The sequence below is a fragment of the Gorilla gorilla genome, chromosome 5 (genome assembly GCF_029281585.2).
Source record: "Gorilla gorilla gorilla isolate KB3781 chromosome 5, NHGRI_mGorGor1-v2.1_pri, whole genome shotgun sequence".
Lineage (NCBI taxonomy): Eukaryota > Metazoa > Chordata > Mammalia > Primates > Hominidae > Gorilla > Gorilla gorilla.
The window spans coordinates 113170183-113188298 of NC_073229.2; the positions used below are offsets into that span (position 1 = coordinate 113170183).

Consider the following 18116-nt stretch of genomic DNA (forward strand, 5'->3'; position numbering starts at 1 on the left):
CCCAGGCTGGAGTGCAGTGGTATGAACACAGCTCACTGCAGCCTCTAACTCTTGGGCTCAAGCAGTTCTCCCACCGCAGCCTCTCACAGGCATGCACCACCATGGCCAGCTATATTTTATTGTTTTTTGTAGAGATAAGGCCCCACTATGCTCCCCAGGCTGGTCTTGATCTCCTGGGCTTATGCAATTCTCCTGTCTCAGCCTCCCGAAGTGCTGGGATTACAGGTTTGCCTCCCTTTTCCATGGTGTTGCACTGGGCACACTTCTGAACAAAAATCTTCTTGCCTTTGTAAACATCACCCATATTTAATTCTATTTTTTTTCACTGGTGCCACAAAGGTTTCTACTCAGGAGTTGGATGTCCCACTCAAGCATTGCTGATTCTTATGTTTTGTTTTCCATCGTCAGTAAACTTTTTTTATCTTAAGCTGTTTGTAGCTTACAGCAATTAAGTAAAGTATACTTTTGTGAGCAAAATTAAAACATTTACCTTTTTCTGTACCTGATTTCATCAGAATTCAAAAACTATTCATACAAGTTGGCAATGTAGTTATTTACATAAGTTTAATAAGAATGTGTTTTCTTCTGTGACAGGACACAATCAGAGACACTGGTTATTTTACCAAGGCTTTGACTGGAATGTCGTATTTTCAGATGTGACCAGATTGCTTTGAGGAATCAAGGTTGATGTTAAAGCCAGTAGATTTGGGAAAAGATTGGCCTAGTACCTTGTCTACACTGTTCCCTTGCAGTGTCCCTGATTTTGTAGTAAGTAAAGAGTGTTACTTTCTGACAGGCCCAAGAAACTCAAGATATTTGGGGAACCTCAAGAAGAGAGAAATTCACTGAATTCATGTAGTTATTACAGGAACACTCTAGTGGCCGATCTTTAGCTTGGCTTCCCAGCCTTTAAAAGTCTAATCTGAGATTATTTATTAAAAACTTCCAGCAGGCTGGGCAAGGTGGCTGATACAGTTTGGATTTGTGTCCTTCCCTAAATCTCATGTCAAATTGTAATCCCCAATATTGGAGGTGGGGACTGGTGGGAGGTGATTGGATCATGAGTGCAGATTTCCCCATTGGTGCTGTTCTCGTGATAGTAAGTGAGTTCTCATGACATCTGGTTGTTTAAAAGTGTGTGGCACCTCCCCCATCTCTCTCTTCCTCCTGCGTCAGCCATGTGTAGTACTGGCTCCTCCTTCACCTTCTGTCATGATTGTAAGCTTCCTGAGGCCTCCCCAGAAACAGATGTGCCATGCTTCCTTACAGCCAGTAGAATTGTGAGCCAATTAAACCTCTTTTCTTATAAGTTACTCACTCTTGAATATTTCTTTATAGCAATGTGACAATGAAGTAATACAGTGGCTCATGCCTGTAATCCCAGCACTTTGGGAGGCCAAGTCAGGAGGAATTGCTTGAGCACAGGAGTTTGAGACCATCCTGGGCAACAGAGGGGAGACTCGGTCTCTACAAAATTTTTTTTTTTAATTAGCCATGTGTGGTGGTGCACACCTGTAGTTTCAGCTACTTGTGAGGCTGAGTTGGGAGGATTGCTTGAGCCCAGGACGTTGAGACTGCCATGAGCTATTATCATGCCACTGCACTCCAGCCTGGGCAACAAAGTGAGACCTTTTCTCAAAAAAAAAAAAAAAAAAGTTCCAGCAAAATGTAAACCAAATATTTAATTCTAAGCCCCTCAACTAACTGAATGAACCTCCTCTTGGCAAAGGGCATTCCAAAGTTAACCTGAAAAACTAGTTCAGGCCAGGCACAGTGGCTCACACCTGTAATCCCAGCACTTTGGGAGGACGTGGTGGGCAGATCACTTGAGGCCAGGAGTTCAAGACCAGCCTAGCCAAAATGGTGAAACCCTGTCTCTACTAAAAAATACAAAAATTAGCCCGGCTTGGTGGTGCGTACCTGTAATCCCAGCTACTCAGGAGGCTGAACCATGAGAATCACTTGAACCCAGGAGACAGAGGTGGCAGTGAGCTGAGATCACACCGCTGTACTCCAGCCTGGGTGACAGTGCGAGACACTGTCTCAAAAAAAAAAAAGAAAAAGAAAAAGAAAAACTAGTTCAGGCCATAAATAGGAAGGGGGGATTTGGACATGCCTTATTATACTCTCCTCCCTGTAGAATTCAGGCATAGCTGATCAGCATTAACATTAAAACAGAAACCTTAAGACTGACAGAACAGATTTTTTTTTTTTTGAAACAGAGTCTTGCTCTGTTGCCCAGGCTGGAGTGCAGTGGTGTGATTTCAGCTCACTGCAACCTCTGCCTCCTGGGTTCAAGTGATTCTCCTACCTCAGCCTCCAGAGTAGCTGGGACTACAGGTGTGCATCACCACGCCTGGCTAATTTTTGTATTTTTTTTTTTTTTTTAGCAGAGACAGGGTTTTGCCGTGTTGGCCAGGCTGGTCTCAAACTCCTGACCTCAGGTATCTGCCTATCTTGGCCTCCCAAAGTAACACAGATTACAGGTGTGAGCCACCACACTCAGCCAAAACACTCTTTATAACAATAAGATACCAACATGAGATGGTAGGCTCTGAAAGAAATTGAAGTATTTTACCCTAAAATATATTTCTTTGACATATTTTGAAATGGCCCTGCAAAGCTCTCTTGTGAGGAAAATCTAAATTCTATAGAGAATCCCCTTCCCTTTCCATGTCTTTTTCCTTAGCCAGTAGAGAATTCACTGAAGAGTCTGGCATCTTTTTATGTCTAATAAAAAAACTTTGCAATCTATTAAACTTAGTCTCCACAACCCGTTGTCTTAACTCAGAAACTCCCTTCTATTGATTTTAGGTTTTTAGATAAACTCTTTTTGTTTTTTGTTTTTTTTTGTTTGTTTTTGTTTTTGTTTTTGTTTTTTTTGAGATGGAGTCTTGCTCTGTCACCAGGCTGGAGTACAGTGGCACAATCTCGGCTCACTGCAATCTCTGCCTCCTGGTTTCAAGCGATTCTCCTGCCTCAGCCTCCTGAGTATCTGGGATTACAGGCACACGCCACCACACCCAGCTAATTTTTGTATTTTTAGTAGAGATCGGGTTTCACCATGTTGGCCAGGGTGGTCTCAATCTCCTGACCTCGTGATCTGCCCAGCACCCGGCTGATAAACTCTTTTTGAATCCACCTATGACCTGGAAGTCCCCGCTTTGAGTTGTCCCATATTTCTGGACCAAACCAATGTACATCTTAGATATACTGATTGGTGTTTTATGTCTCCCTAAAATGTATAAAACCAGGCCAGGCACGGTGGCTCACACCTGTAATCCCAGCACTTTGGGAGGCTGAGGTGGGTGGATCACCTGAATTTGGGAGTTCCAAACCAGCCTGACCAACATGGAGAAACCCCATCTCTACTAAAAATACAAAATTAGCCAGGTGTGGTGGCGCATGCCTATAATCCCAGCTACTCGGGAGGCTGAGGCAGAATTGCTTGAACCCGGGAGGCAGAGGTTGCGGTGAGCCGAGATTGCGCCCTTGCACTCCAGCCTGGGCAGCAAGAGTGAAACTCCGTCTAAAAAAAAAAAAAAAAAAAAAAAATGTATACAACCAATCTGTAGCCTGACTACCTTAGACACATGCTTTCACGATCTCCTGGGGCTATGTCATGAGCCATAGTCACTAATATTTGGCTCAGAATAAATCTCTTCAAATATTTTACAGAGTTTAACTCTTTTCATCAACAAAAGCCAACTTTAAAGAGCCTATATAGCCAATCACTCTTCTTACTGCATTTTGTGCAAATAATCAGGCCAAGTATAATAGGAGTAAAAGTTATTTTGCAAGTAAATTGGTCTTACTATAATTTATCTTTGGTAGAAAGACTGGAGAGAAAAAAAGTTGTTTCAGAAGAAAATTATAGTACACCTGCTATTAGATTCTAGTCCTAGGCTGGGCACAGTGGTTCATGCCTGTAATTCCAGCACTTTGGGAGGCCGAGGCAGGTGGATCACTTAAACCCAGGAGTTCAAGACCAGCCTGGGCAACATGGTGAAACCCCATCTCTACAAAAATATATATATTTTTTAATTAGCCAGGTGTGGCAGCATGTATCTGTATTCCCAGCTACTTGACAGACTGAGGTGGGAGGATCACCTGAGCCCCAGGAGGTGGAGGCTGCAGTGAGCCATGACTATGCCACTGCACTCCAGCCTGGGCAACAGAGTGGGACCCTGTCTCAAAAAAAAAAAAAAGAGAGAGATTCTAGCCCTACCATTGTTTTTGAGATTTTATTATTTGTCTACAATTTGGACAAAATTCTGAATTATTTCCTGGCTACAAGTCTCCAAACTAACATTTCCAAATTTTTCCTTCATTTTTCTGACTTAAATTCACTAAAATTGTAACTACCTTTTCCCTGATGCCCTGCAAGCTGAGCTTGTGTAAACAACCTTGTGACATGCAAACAACAGAAAAATCTGTCTCTAAAGCTTTTTAATAAACTTTCACTCCTGCTCTAAAACTTGCCTCAGTCCCTCCTTCTGCCTTTATGCCCCTCAGTCAAATTCTTTCCTCTGAGGAGGCAAGAATTGAGGTTGCTACAGACACATAAAGATTCGCCACCGGTAACAAGTCCATAGAGGAAAGTGAAAGCAAGTTTATTAGAGAAGTAAATTTAAAAAGAATGAGCTGCTCCAAAGGCAGAGCAGCCCTGAGGGCTGCTGGTTGGCTATTTTTATGGTTATTTCTTGATTATATGCTAAACAAAGGGTTGATTATTCATGAGTTTTCTGAAAAAGGAGCAGGCAATTCCCAGAACTGAGGGTTCCTCCCCTTTTTAGACATATAGGGTAACTTCTGGATGTTGCCATGGCATTTATTAACAGTTGAGGTGCTGGTGGGAGTGTCTTTTAGCATGCTAATGCATCATAGTTAGCATATAACAAGCAGTGAGGATGACCAGGGGTCACCTTCCTCGCCATCTTGTATTTGGTGAGTTTTGGCCAGCTTCTTTACCACATCCTGTTTATCAGCAGGGTCTTCATGACCTGTATCTCATGAGACCAGTTCTTCTGGCCTATTTCATCCTGTGGTTAAGAATACCTAACCTCCTGGGAATGTGGCCCAGAAGGTATCAGCCTTATTTTACCCACCACCTACTCAAGATGGAGTTACTCTGGTTCAAATACCTCTGACAAAATGAGACACACCTGTTTAATTGGACTGGCCTATTCCCAGCAATGAGAGACTGGTTTAATAGGATCCTTTGCCACTCTGCTATTCACTCAATTTTTCTCTCCACAGCCACCAACTCAGCTTTTGGTGTGTGAAACGACTAGGGATGTTTCAGAGAGGGAAATGTAGGGTTGCAAGAAATGATTCCCCAAAATGTGACGTTTTGGCATTTTGAGCACTTTTGAAAATGGAAAGGCCTGAAAAAGAAGCCTTAGAATCAAGGTCTCACTAACCTTGTTTTTTTCCTCCCCCTCCCAAGAGCAGCTAGAGACTCTCTGGAATTTCCTCATTGACCAAGAAACTTTCTTTCCAAAAGAAACTCAATCGCCTTTTATTTTTCCCCTGAAATATCATTATCTTGTTCAGAAAAGAAAGTGAGGAATGCAACCACACCAACATGGACTTTGTCACAAGATAATGCCTGCCTGCCTCTCAGGCTGATTCAGATTCCAAAGAGAATCATCTATAAGTTAATTTCTATCTCCCTCATCCATTTATTCTAATGATCACTGCCTGCACCTCAAAAGAATTGTCTACATCCCCCATCTTTTTCCTCACCTATGAAAAATGCGATACAAGCTTCTGTACCCTGTTGGGATATGGGGTAATGATGATACAGGAGTTAAGAAGAAATCACTTAGGCAGATAGTAAGGATATGGGAGTCTTCAGTAAGGCTTTTCTTTTCAATGTAAAGGAGCCCCAAATCATTTTCTAAGAGCAGCCTGTAAGGTTGAGCTGGGAGCTTGCACAGGTGAATACTGGCAGGAACTAGGAACCAGACATGTTCAAGATGGCAGCTCCATCTTCCCTTCTCTTTCTCGGCCACGTGTACTGTAAGGAGCAGATAAGATGGTGCTGGTCAACTGGAAAGCCCATTTGCATAATAAGATTAGGATGGGGCAACCAGCCTTCCCTATGCAATATGTAAACGTGATACCTGATGGAACCAATCTGTGAGTCCTATGTAAATCAGACACCGCTTCCTCAAACTGGACTATAAAATCTGGCACATTCACCACCAGCTGGTCCTTTGCACTAGGAGACCCCTTTCTCTATAAAGAGAGCTGTTTCTCTTTCTCTTCTCTTCTGCCTTTTAAACATCTGCTCCTAAACTCCTCGGGTGTGTCTGTGTCCTAAATTTTCCTGGTTCGCAACATCGAAACCCAGGGTATATACCCCAGACAATGTAGCAGCTTCAGTGACACTCTGGTTCCCACATACATGCACACACACACATTAATAAATCTGCCTTTTCTCCTATTAATCTGCCTTTTGTCTGTTGATTTTCAGCAAACTTTCAAAGAGCAAAAGGGAAGTTTCCCTTTTGCCCGTACAGTTTTGGTACTGTGGGCAGGATACTTCTCTGCTCTTTTGGAAACTGCAGTCAGGGGAACCCAAGACCTAACAAGTCTGAAAAAAAGAGATTCTATCATAAGAAGAAGCCTCCTCTGCTCTAACCCTTAACAAAAAGTAACCCTCCAGCTTGGGCAACACGGCAAAACCCCGTCTCTACAAAATATACAAACATTACCCAGGCATGATAGTATGCACCTATAGTCCCAGCTACTGCGGGGGCTGAGGTGGGAGGATTGCTTGAGCCCAGGAGGTGGAGGTTGCAGTTAGCTGAGATCATGCCACTGCACTCCAGCCTGGGCAACATAGAAAGACCCTGTCTTAAGGAGAGATTTGAGCCCAAAGTCCATTTACAATGGTGAGAGCATAATGTCAATGCCTAAAGTTTTTGTCAATCTCTCAAAAATTAAGAAATTAGCCTAAAGGGGGAGAATTGTTAAATTTTTAAATTGTTAAAAGTTTTGCCTAAAGCTGCCTCCTTATGTATTTTGAGTATAGCCTAAAAGTCGCTCCATAGATAGTGAACTGTAACCTAACTGGATATGTAAACAGATTGTAACCTACTCTTTTAACAAGTAGCCTAGTCTCAGCCAATCACAGACAACTAACTGTTGTTCAAAGTGTGTTCAAATTAAGTCACATGTCAAGCTGTAACCAATCCAGCTATTTCTGTACCTCACTTCTGTTTTCTATATGTCACTTTCCTTTTTCTGTCCATAAATGTTATTTGACCATATGGCTGCCCCAGTGTTGTTGTTACTCTGAACCTATTCTGGTTCTGGGGGCTGCCAGATTCATGAAACGTTGTCTGTGTAATTAAACTCTGTTAAGTTTAATTTGTCTAAAGTTTTTCTTTTAACAACTTGTACCATCTATATTTCTCATTGCTGCCAGACTATCCAGGATGTTAAAATCATGATATTACAACATTCAGACATAGTTAATCAGATGTGTGTCTCTCCCAATATACAGCTAACCACCATAGACTGATGCAGCCCTCCTTATTTATGACAGCTCCTTTGTTACTCAAATTTGGCCAATCTCTGAAGTCTTGGATGCACACTGACTTTCAACAACCCCCCTCCATGGGACATAACACTTTAGAAACAGATGCTTCCAGCTCTGAGGGAAACAATAGCTCTGTGGCTGACCACCAATCATTGATCAGTGATGCTTCCTCATCCCCTATCTGGATCAATAGGGCAGAAATGTGAAATGTGATATACAAAATGGCATCACTCTGGTTCAGAGCTATAAAATGGCGTCAGGAAGCCATTTTAAGAAGGACTTCCTGCATAACCTGCAACCCAGCAAAAAAAAAAAAAAAAAAAAGGCAGAAACTTGCTTCAAACCTTTGAATTGGCCCAAATTGTAATGATCATGAATGTAAATATCCTGGAAAACAGCTTAACTTCACCAGCACAGCAACTCCTGAACAGCAACAACCAATGAACTATAGACACACATACTAAGCCAGCCCCCTCCACCAATAAGAATTCTTTCAAAATAACTTGGGTAATCATCCTCAGCTTCCTTTAAAAAACTGTACTCCCTTCCCTCTCTTCAGAACAGTTTGGCTTGGAGCTGAATCTGTGTCTCCCGAATTGCAATTCTGGTCTCCCGAATTGCAATTCTGAAGACCCCAACAAATGCCTGGCTTTACTGCTTTGCAGTCTGGTCTTTCACCTCTTCTGGATTGACAAGACCAAACCAAAATGGAGTCAGTCATGCTGAAGTTCCACTCTACCAAGCTAGAACTAAGCTGTTTATTGGACCTTCTGAGAAATCAGGAGAGTGATCATAGCCAAATCCTCAGACAAGCTAATTTTGGCAGGTTTTGCTGTGGTTATTGCTGTTGTTGTTGTTTTCAGACAGGATCTGCTCTGTCACCCCGGCTGGGGTGCAGTAGTACAATCTCAGCTCACTGCATCCTCAACTTCCTGGGTTCAAGTGATCCTCCTGCTTCAGCCTCCTGAGTAGCTGGGACTACAGTTACATACCCCCATGCCTGGCTGATTCTTTTAACTTTTTTAGACATAGGGTCTCACTGTGTTGCCCAGCCTGGTTGCCAACTCCTGGACTCAAGTGATCCTCCCATCTCAGCCTTCCAAAGTGCTGGGATTACAAGTGTGAGTTGTCTCTCCTAACAAGCCAGTTTTAAATTGCATGATAAGGAAGTCCCCTCTGCTTTAACTTTTACAAGAAAAGTAACTTGGAAACAACCAATATGCTTTTCATTTTCTGTTTCTGCTTTCCTCAGTTCTTTTCTGTCTATAAAACCAAACTCCTCTGCTCAGCTCATTGGAACATTCATTCTATTTTATGGAATGAGGTGTTGCCTGATTCTAGATATAATCACAAATCAAAGCCATTTAAGATCTTTAAACTAAATTCGTTGTAATTTTGTCTTTTGGCAACATGAATATTAAATTTTAATATATTTCATAGTGTTAATTATGTAATGAGATATTAAGAGCAGAAAAAAAATATACACATAAACTCTGTCCTGGCTATGACCTCAAAGCTCTATTTCAGTGGCATCTTGACTTTCTTACTTTAAGACCTGGCCTGAATTCTAAATTCATAACACCGTCTAAAGGCTATACAGGCTGGGCGTGGTGCCTCACACCTGTAATCCCAGCACTTTGGGAGGCCAAGGCAGGTAGATCACTTGAGGCCAGGAATTCACGACCAGCCTGGCTAGCATAGCAAAACCCTGTCTCTACTAAAAATACAAAAAATAGCTGGGTGTGGTGGTATGCACCTGTACTCCCAGCTAGTTGGGAGGCTGAGGCACAAGAATCGCTTCAACCCTGCAGGCAGGGTTTGAAGTGAGCCAAAATCACGCCACTCCACTCCAGCCTGGGGGACAGAGTGAGACTGTATCCATTTGAGTGAGACTCTTGCCTCCATTTCCAGCATCATCTAGCACCCGTCTCCTCTTCATTCTCTGCACATTTCTCTGCACATGAATGAGACCTTTGGATCCCTGAAATCCCCAGACTGAGGCTTGTCTGAGGCCTCAAGGCCTCCACTTATGCTGTTTCCTTGCCTGGAATGCTGCCCTCCGTAGGCCTCCCCTTCTTTTCCATATGTCATACTCATCATTTAGGTTTCAACTGAAATATCACTTCCTCAGTGAAGTAATCCCTCACCTCTCAAACTAGGTCAGGTTCTATCCCAGAGGAGCTATAGGAAAGCACCTTACAGGGTCTGAAATTCCCTGAAGCCGGCAGGGAACCATGGACTTTCCTTCTCAAAGAAAGCTGATGTCATTAATAGGCTGTAACCTTCATAAATTGTTCTTAAGAAAGACACGCCCCTACTCAAAGATAAGAAGGAACATGTGTAACATTTAAAAATCCCCATTATTAGCCGGGCGCAGTGGCTTATGCCTGTAATCCCAGCACTTTGGGAGGCTGAGGTCAGGAGTTCCAGACTAGCCTGGCCAACACGGTGAAACCCCATCTCTACTAAAAATACAAAAATTAGCCGAGCACTGTGGTGGGTGCCTGTAATCCTAGCTACTTGGGAGGCTGAGGCAGAAGAATCGCTTGAACCCAGGAGGTGGAAGTTGCAGTGGGCTGAGATTGTGCCATTGCACTCCAGCCTGGGGGACAAGAGCGAGATTCTATCTCATAAAAGAAAAAAAAACAAAAATCCCCATTATTTCTTCTTTTGAAAAGTGTCCAGAAAAAAAAGAAAAGCAGTACACAGTGGCATATGCCTGTAATCCCAGCACTTTGGGAGGCCAAGGTGGAAGGATTGCTTGAGCCCAGGAGTTTAACATCAACCTAGGCAATGTTGCAAGACTGCGTCTCTACAGATAATTTTTTAAAATTAGCTGGGATAGCCAGATGCAGTGGCTCACACCTGTAATCCCAGGACTTTGGGAGGCTAAGGCAGGCAAGTCACTTGAGGACAGGAGTTTGACACCAGCCTGGCCAACATGGTGAAACCCTGTCTCTACTAAAAATACAAAAATTAGCTGGGTGTGATGGCGTGCACCTGTGGTTCCAGCTACTCAGGAGGCTGAGGTATGAGAATCATTTGAACCCAGGAGGCGGGGGTTGCAGTGAGCCGAGATTGCGCCACTGCACTCCAGCCTGGGTGACAGAGCAAGACTCTGTCTCTAAATACATACATTAATAAAATAAAATAAAAATTAGCTGGGTGTAGTGTTGTGTGCCTTTGGTCCCAGCTACTCAGGAGACTGAGGCAGGAGGATCACCTGAGCCCAGGCAGTCAACGCTGCTATGAACCATGATCACATCACCATACTCCAGCCTGAATGAAAGACTAAGACCCCCATCTCAAAAAAAAAAAAAAAAAAAAAGAGAAAGAGAGAGAAAGGTGTCTGTTTGTGTCGTTTTGTCCTTTGTCCACTTTTTAATGAGGTTGTTTGTTCTTTGCTTGTAAATTTAAGTTCCCTATAGATTCTGGATATTAGACCTTTGTGAGATTCCCAGTTTGTGAATATTTTCTCTCATTCCATAGGTGGTCTGTTTACTCTACTGATAGTTTCTTTTGCTGTGCAGAAGCTTTTTTGTTTAATTAGGCCCCATTGTCAATTTTTGGTTTTGTTGCAATTGCTTTTGGTGTCTTCATCATGAAATCTTTGCCAGGCTGTATGTCCAGAATGGTATTTCCTGGGTTATCTTCCAGTGTTTTTATAGTTTTAGTATTTTTTGTTTTGTTTTGTTTTTTGTTTTTCTGTTTTTGAGACTCCAGCCTGGGCAACAGTCTTGCTCTGCCGCCTAGACTAGAGTGCAGTGCTGCAATCTCAGCTCACTGAAAACTCCACCTCCTGGATTCAAGCAATTCTTGTGCCTCAGCCACCAGAGTAGCTGGGATTATAGGTGTGCACCACCATGCTTGGCCAATTTTTGTATTTTTAGTAGAGACGGGGTTTCGCCATGTTGGCCAGGCTGGTCTCAAACTCCTGGCCTCAAGTGATCGACCCACCTCGGCCTCCCAAAGTGCTGGGATTACAGGCATGAGCCACCACTCCTGGCCTTAGTTTTAGATTTTACATTTAAGTATTTAATCCATTTTGAACTGATTTTTGTATATGGAATGAAGGGGTCTAATTTCAATCTTCTGCATACGGCTAGCCAGTTATCCAGCACTATTTTTTGACTAAGGAGTCTTTTCCCCATTGCTTGCTTTTGTTAGCTTTGCTGAACATCAGACATTTGTTGTGTGACATTATTTCTGGGCTCTCTATTCTGTTCCATTGGTCTGTGTGTCTGTTTTTCTACCAGTATCATGCCATTTTGATTACTATAGCCTCATAATATAGTTTGAAGTCCGGTAACATGATGCCTCCAGCTTTATTCTTTTTTGCTTAGAATTGCCTTGGCTATTTAGACTCTTTATACATGTGGCCAACAAGCATATGAAACAATGCTCAACATCACTAATCATTAGAGAAATGCAAATCAAAACCACAATGACATACCATCTCACAACAGTCAGAATGGCTATTATTAAAAAGTAAAAAAATAACACGTGCTGGCAAGGTTGCAGAGTAAAGGAATGCTTATACACTGCTGGTGGGATTATGAATTTGTTCAGCCATTGTGGAAAGCAGTTCGGTGATTCCTCAAAGAACTTGAAATAGGATTACCATTCGGCCCAGCAATTTCATTTGTTATTGGTTATATGCCCAAAAGAATATTAATCACTCTGCCATAAAGACACATACACATGCATGTTCACAATAAGAAAGACATGGAATCAACCTAAATGCCCATGAATGGTAGCCTGGATAAATAAAATGTGGTACATATACAACATGGAATACTATGCAGTCATGAAAAAGAATGAGATCATGTACTTTGCAGCAACATGGATGGAGCTGGAGGCCATTAGCCTAAGCAAATGAAAGCAGGAACAGAAAACAAAATATCACACGTTCTCACTTTTAAGTGGGAGCTAGACCCCAAAAACACATGAAAACAAAGAGGGGAATAACAGACACTGAGGCCTACTTGAGGGTTTGAGGGTTGAAGGTGGAAGGAAGGAGAATCGCTTGAACCCAGGAGGCAGAGGTTGCAGTGAGCCGAGATCGTGCCATTGCACTCCAGCCTGGGCAACAAAAGCAAAACTCCGTCTCAAAAAAAAAAAAGAAAAGAAAAAGGAAAGTAGACCCCTATCTCTCATCATTTACAAAAATCAAATCAAAATGGATTAAAGACTTAAATCTAAGTAATGAAACTACTACAAGAAAACATTGGGGAAACTCTCCAGGGCACTGGTCTGGGAAAAAAATTTCTTGAGTAAATACCTCACGGGCACAGGTGACCAAAGCAAAAATGGAGAAATGGGATCACATCAACTTACAAAGCTTCTACACAGCAATAGATACAATCAACAAAGTGAAGAAGACAACCCACAGAATGGGAGAAAATATTTGCAAACTATCCATCTGACAAGAGATTAATAACCAGATTATATAAGAAGCTCAAACAACTCTATAGAAAAAAATCTAATAATCTGATTAAAAACTGGGTAAAAGATCTGAATAAACATTTCTCAAAAGAAGGTAGACAAATGGCAAGCAGGCATATGAAAAGGTGCTCAACATCATTGATCATCAGAGAAATACAAATCAAAACTACAATGAGATATCATCTCACCCCAGTTAAAATGGCTTTTATCCAAAAGACAGGCAATAACAAATGCTGGCGAGGTTGTGGAGAAAAGAGAACCTTCATACACTGTTGGTGGGAATGAAAATTAGTACAACCACTACAGAGAACAGTTTGGAGTTTCTTCAAAAAAACAAAAATACAATGCAGCAATCCCACTGCCGGGTATATATCCAAAAGAAAGGAATTCAGTATGTTGAAGAGATATCTGCACTTCCATGTTTGTTGCATCACTGTTCACATTGCCAAAATTTGGAAGCAACTTAAGTGTCCATCAACAGATGAGTGGATATAGAAAATGTGGTACTTATACACAATGGAGTACTACCCAGCCATAAAAAAGAATAAGAATGTTGTTGTCATTAACAACAACATGGATGGAACTGGAGATCATTATGCTAAGTGAAATAAGCCAGACACAGAAAGACAAACGTTGCAGGTTCTTACTTATTTGTGGGATCTGAAAACCAAAACAACAGAGTTCATGAAAATAGAGAATAGAAGGATGTTTATCAGTAGCTGGGAAAAATAGTGGGAGGGTGTTGGGGGATGGTCAGGATGATTAATGGGTAAAAAAAAAAATTGTTAAAAACAATGAATAATACCTAGTATTTGCTAGCACAACAAGGTAACTATAGTCAATAATAACTATATTTTTAAATAACTAAAAATGTATTATTGGATTATTTGTAACACAAAGGATAAATGCTTGAGGATACCCCATTCTCTGTGTTGTGATTATTAAGCATTGCATGCCTGTATCAAAACATCTTATGTACTCCATAAATATGTACCTACTACGTACCCACAAAATTCCAAATAAAAATTTAAAAAAGAAAGAGAAAATACTTATTGCGTACTATGCTTATAATGTGGGTGATGAAATAATCTGTACACCAAACCCCTGTGGCACGCCATTTACCTACATAACAAACCTGCACATGTACCCTTGAACCTAAAATAAAAGTTACAGTAAAACAACGAAAAGAAAAATTCCCATTCAAAGCCTGTTTTGGTTTAGAAATCATGCTTGCTTGCCTTTTATATTACATAATAGTAAGAGGAATATTGCCCCTCAGTATCCCAAACAAGGCAAGAGAGTTGTCACTGGACATTTCCATGGATCTACAACTTCTGCTGCAGGAAGCAATAAAACACGCCAGAACGACAGCGCGCGTGTGTGTGTGCGCGTGCACACACACACACACACACACACACACACACCAGAATAGGAGTCAGGTAGTTTGTGCAGTAGCTCATCAGCCAACTGGGGGCAAGACTCCTTTGCTGCCTGCCTCTGATATCCACAATCAGCCCCCAGTGTGTCAGCACCTGCAGGACCATCTCAGCCAGAGCAGAGACCCACAAGCAGTGCCATTTATAACTAAATACTGATAAACTAGATTAACAGGAGCCAAGAGAAGGTAAAAACTGGCTTAGTCTCTGTCTTTGGGTGCCCTGAGTTGTCTGTCTTCATTGTAAGCACAAGATTTAGAGTAAGATCTGATTCTGACCAAGAGAAAGGAAGCAACTTCAAGGTTAGAGCCTAGAACAGCCCTCAACTACACATGTCCATAACTCCCTGCACTCCTGTTTGCAGAACTCATAGTCATTTCTTTAATGTTTATTCTCCCAATCAGAATATAAGCTCCATAAAGGCAGAAATAAAACTGTCTTGTTCCGTGTAGTATTTTCATCAGGTCATGCATAGTATGACCTCAATAAATGTTTGTCTGAAAAAAAAAATCTTAGCCAGACACAGTGGCTTATGCCTTTAATCCCAGCACTTTGGGAAGCTGAGGCAGATGGATCACTTGAGCCCAGGAGTTTGAGACCAGCCTGGCCAACATGGCAAAACCCTGTCTCTACTAAAAATACAAAAAACTTAGCCGGGCATGGTGGTGCACGCCTGTAGTCCCAGCTACTTGGAACACTGAGGCATGACAATCATTTGAACCCAGGAGGTGAAGGTTGCAGTGTTCCGAGATTGCACCACTGCACTCTAGCCTGGACGACAGAGTGAGACTCTGTCTCAAAAAAAACAAAACAAAACAAAACAAAAAAACCTCTGTCTCTTCTTCATTATACTACCATTTGCAAGTTTCATGAGGACCATCCTAAAAGCCATCTTCTTGTGTCTTATCATGTGTATTCTTCACTATATCCATTCATTTATTCTTTCATTTAATCAATTATTTAACTAACATTTATACAATAACATTGAGGTAGCAAATATTACTATTAAAAATGTATTTATTTATTTGAGACAGGGTCTCGCTTTGTTGCCCAGGCTCGAGTGCAGTGGCACAGTAGCGACTCACTGCAGCCTCAACCTCCTGGGCTCCAGCCATCCTCCCACCTCAACCTCCTGAGTAGTTGGGACTACAGGCACATACCACCATAGCTGGCTAATTTTTGTATTCTTTGTAGAGATGAGGTTTTGCTGTGTTGCCCAGGCTAATCTGGAACTCCTAGGCTCAAGCAATCCTCCAGTCTTGGCCTCCCCAAGTTCTGGGATTATAGAAGTGAGCCACTGTGCCCAGCCAAAAAATCTTCTACCCTTAAGAAGCTCATGATCTGTAAGAGGCCCACAGGTTACTAAATCACAATATGATATAGAAGTGCCACAATAGAGTATAAAAGGGATACTATAGACATAGTAGTTAAAATAGCAATGAAGTGCTTTTTTCCCCTACTAAAATTAACAAACATAAAAATAACATAGTAGTAGTCAATCCCACCGTGTTCCATCCTAACAGACTCCCAGTTTGCGTGCCTCATCCATGCAATCAGGTGACTCAAGAGAGGCTGACTTCATTCTCAATTCCAAAAGCTGATTCCACACAAACCAAAGGTCATAATCCCATCCAGTGGGATTGCCAGTGATTGGTTCAAGAATACAAGTTTAAACCAAGGGTTGGCTGGGCAGGGTGGCTCACGCCTGTAATCCCAACACTTTGGGAGGCTGAGGTGAGAGGATCCCTTGAAACCAGAAGTTCAAGGCCAGCTTGGGCAACATGGCAAGACCTCCGGAGGTTGAGGCTGCAGTAAACTGTGTTAGTGTCACTTCGCTCCAGCCTGGGTGACAGAGTGAGACCCTGTCTCAAAATAAGATAAAATAAAATAAAAATAAGCCAAGGGTCAAGCTTAAAGTGAATTACATTGCCCCAAGGACCATTCTATGTCCAGGAAGAAGCACATGACCTAAAAATGGCCCAATCAGATTTAAAATGGAACTTTATTCCATCATTAGGGTAGCATTCTCCCCCTCTTGTGCAGAACTCAAACAAGGAAGTAGGCTGCCCCAGCTTGTGATCTGAGGGATCCCTGAGGACAGTGACAGACGGTCAAAAGCAGGGAGGGAGATGTGAGACAACTGCAGTAAAATATGGCTAGAACCCAAATTACGGCATACCTGGGCCCTGCCCTACTTCCGAGATTTTTTAAAGCAGCAATTACCATACATTCCTTATTGTTTAAGACAATGTGAATTAACAGTTATTTGTTACTTGCACCCAAAAGTATCCTAACAGAGCAAATAAAGGTATTGTAAAACTGTGTAACAAGATGGGGAAATGTTAACGCTTATACTACTAGTCCCTAAAAAATAGAATACCAGATAATATACACATAATGGTAATAGCAATGTTAAAAAGTCAGAATAGTTACAAAAATGCTAACAATAATTGCATTTGGATAGATATACTCTTGAGGACTGTTTATCTGAGTCTCCCAATTTTCCGGAATAAATATATCTTACTACTAAAATAAAAAATCATTTGGAGATGTTTTGGAAACTGAGGCATGAATGCCTAACTCTATCTAGAGAAGTTAGAACGGACCTTATGAGAAGTGACGTGAGCTGACACTGTAACAAGTAGCATTTGCCAGAGGAGAAAGAAAGGGGTAATTCTAGGTCATGTTTACTTCCTTCGTTAGGTTTGGGCACATTAACTGCCATTAGCCTTAGTTTCCCCATTTGTAAACTGGGGGTATTACCTACCTCACAGAGTTTTCATTGGAATTTTAAGTTATTATTATTATTATCCTTTATGTTATTGTTATGTCAAAGGCAAAGGGTCGTCAAAGTGCATGTCTGGCTCAGGGAGTTTTGAATTTATTTATTTATTTTTTTTGAGGTGAAGTTTCACTCTTGTCGCCCAGGCTGGAGTGCGGTGGCACAATCTCGGCTCACTGCAACCTCCACCTCCTGGGTTCAAGAGATTCTCCTGCCTCAGCCTCCTGAGTAGCTGGGATTAGAGGCATGTGCTGCCACGTCCAGCTAAGTTTGTATTTTTAGTAGAGACAGGGTTTCTCCATGTTGGTCAGGCTGGTCTCGAACTCCTGACCTCAGGTGATCCACCTGCCTCAGCCTCCCAAAGTGCTGGGATTACAGGCATGAGCCACCATGCCCGGCCGAGTTTTGAGTATTTTGTGTGTCTGAAGCATGGCACTCATGGGAAGGATGGGGCTGGAAATCTAGGCAGTAAGTAGCAAGGTCATGAAGGACCTTGGATGTTGTGTGAGAGATGGAGCTTCAATAAGCTTGAAGCCCACCCTGTTTGGGAAAGCCAGATTCAGAAGTCACCTGGAACTGTTCTTAGATTCCACCTCGGCCCACTGTGATCCCTTAGAAATGTGCTTAGACTGATTCACACTGTCTCCAGTACCAAGCTCAAAAGAGGCAAGAAGGTAAATATCTCCTCCCCTGAGAAAGTTGATTCGTAGTTTGCACCAGCAGGCTGTCATGGAGACAGGACAGCTACGCACTTCTCAGAACAATTGGGAGAGGCCATTCTGAATACTGCCAAGTCCTGTGTTTTGTTCTGCAGGATGAAGGAACCGGTACCTTTTGCCTGTGGCGTTTGCAGCATCTTTTCACCTCCACCCTTTTGATAATCATGTGACATGCCAAAGAA

The 18116-nt window shown here is 42.1% G+C and overlaps 1 pseudogene; it reads right to left on the reverse strand.

Annotated features, from left to right (window-relative positions):
• LOC129534365 (uncharacterized) overlaps window positions 1-18116 on the reverse strand; it is a 53393-nt pseudogene that overhangs the window by 11843 nt on the left and 23434 nt on the right.